The sequence below is a fragment of the Gavialis gangeticus genome, unplaced genomic scaffold, assembly GCF_001723915.1.
Source record: "Gavialis gangeticus isolate Ggan-Ray unplaced genomic scaffold, GavGan_comp1, whole genome shotgun sequence".
Classification (NCBI taxonomy): domain Eukaryota; kingdom Metazoa; phylum Chordata; order Crocodylia; family Gavialidae; genus Gavialis; species Gavialis gangeticus.
In genome coordinates, this window is record NW_017729030.1 from 6,287,930 (window position 1) to 6,289,668 (window position 1,739).

Sequence of the window (1,739 nt, forward strand, 5' to 3'; positions counted from 1 at the left end):
GATAATGCCGGCAGTAATGGCTTTGGATGGGGGGCAGGGGGCACAAGCAGAGCTAGGAGTCTGTTGTGGGGGAACCTGCACAAAACAAGTACACAAGATCAAAGGTAATGTCAGAAGTTTTAGTAATTTTCTGGCATGCTGTCACTCCAGCACCTTCCAAGGTAGTCATAGTGGTTTTTTGGCGCTCCGGCTAAAAAACGTTGCCTACCCGTTATAGAACCTTGACCCAGTTGCCCCATATTGCACCTCAGTTTATCCATTTGCAAGAAAAAAAGTCACAAATTGAGGAAAGAGAGAAAGCCATATTTCACTAGTATATGATAAGTTTTCTGAGATCTTTGGATGATAGGGGTTAAATAAATGCCATGTCCAAATACCTAATTTTTTTTTCCCCTTTCAGATCTTCATTTCTTCATTCTCGTAATAAAATCCTAAAATTACCTCCTAGGTAATTTTAAAAGGACTTTATTCCTTTTAACTCTGTTGTTTATAGTTTAACTCTATAGTTAAATTCACATTATTCTAAATCACTCTTTATTTGACCACAACTTCCTGACCAACTTTTATTTTAGGCTGTGTGAAGAGTAGTCTACAAACGTACAGTGTTCTTGTGCACTCTTCACTAATTGAAATAGCCCATTGCTTTAAGATGACAGATAATGATAGCAGGTATTTGTGGTTCAAATTATTTTACTTTTAACATTTGTTTTGTATTAAATTTTATATTTGCCTAGTAGTGCATTCCGATTTGTTTGATGCAATAGGCACATCTTATTTTCCATGCTTTTGCAATGTTTGCTTGAATAATTTGGTTAAAAAAATAACCTTTTCAGAATTTCAGTGAATTAGTAACTTCCTGTTTTATAAATTTCATATTCCAGTTGTTTTTAACATTGACAATTTATTACAGATTTTTATATTAGAATGGTTTCTGAAAGCTATCATACAGCAGAATGAATTAGTAGCAGAAATTTTTTCCGTGATCAAATGGTTAAAGTTTGGCTTGTGGTTTTGATTTTTCATGTGTTGAGACGAAAGAAGAGTGACCACAAAAATTGCTAGAAGTAAAGGTTGCTTAGTACAGTACTGAATGACAAATGCTATTTTTGTGTAATTTCATTAAATCTGAATTTGCTGATGTTGGCTTCTCAGACAATTCTCAATATGACTATCAGAGATGTTAATTATGGTAGATTAACATGATTGCATCTACAGCAGATCTCTGACTTGTATTAAGATCAGCACTGATTACAATATATACGCCCACACACACACGCGAGAAACAGAATAAAACAGTAAGGTTCTGATTTGAATCCAGAGAAACCTGAAACTTGGCCTAGATGGATGTTTTAAAAATACTGCTAATCTCCAGAAGCTTGAGTTACACAAGTGACCCAGCTGATTTCCTAAGGGTGCCTATGTCCTTTCTTGTGGAGGGAAAGAGTAGCATGTTGGAAAGGGAATTTGGAGTGGGATGCAGCCTGGATCATCATCTTGTTCTCCAGTCTGTTTCCTAAATAGCCTGTTTCCAAATTGACCACTCCCTACGGCCAGGAAACAACAGGTAGGAACTTGACTTTTCTCATGCCATCTGTCTGATAAAGTGGTTCTCGACAGGGGTTTCATGAGACCTTTTCAAAGATCCTGCAGTGGAGCTACTGTCACTGTTGCCACCAACTAAAATTCATAGTTTCATAGTTTCTAGGGTCGGAAGGGACCTGAGCAGATCATCAAGTCCG

At 36.9% G+C, this 1,739-nt stretch overlaps 1 protein-coding gene across 2 annotated transcripts in view; it reads left to right on the forward strand.

Moving 5' to 3' along the window:
* Window positions 1-1,739, forward strand: part of WWC2 (WW and C2 domain containing 2) — a 192,668-nt gene that overhangs the window by 85,572 nt on the left and 105,357 nt on the right. The gene's annotated exons all lie outside the window — the stretch shown is intronic.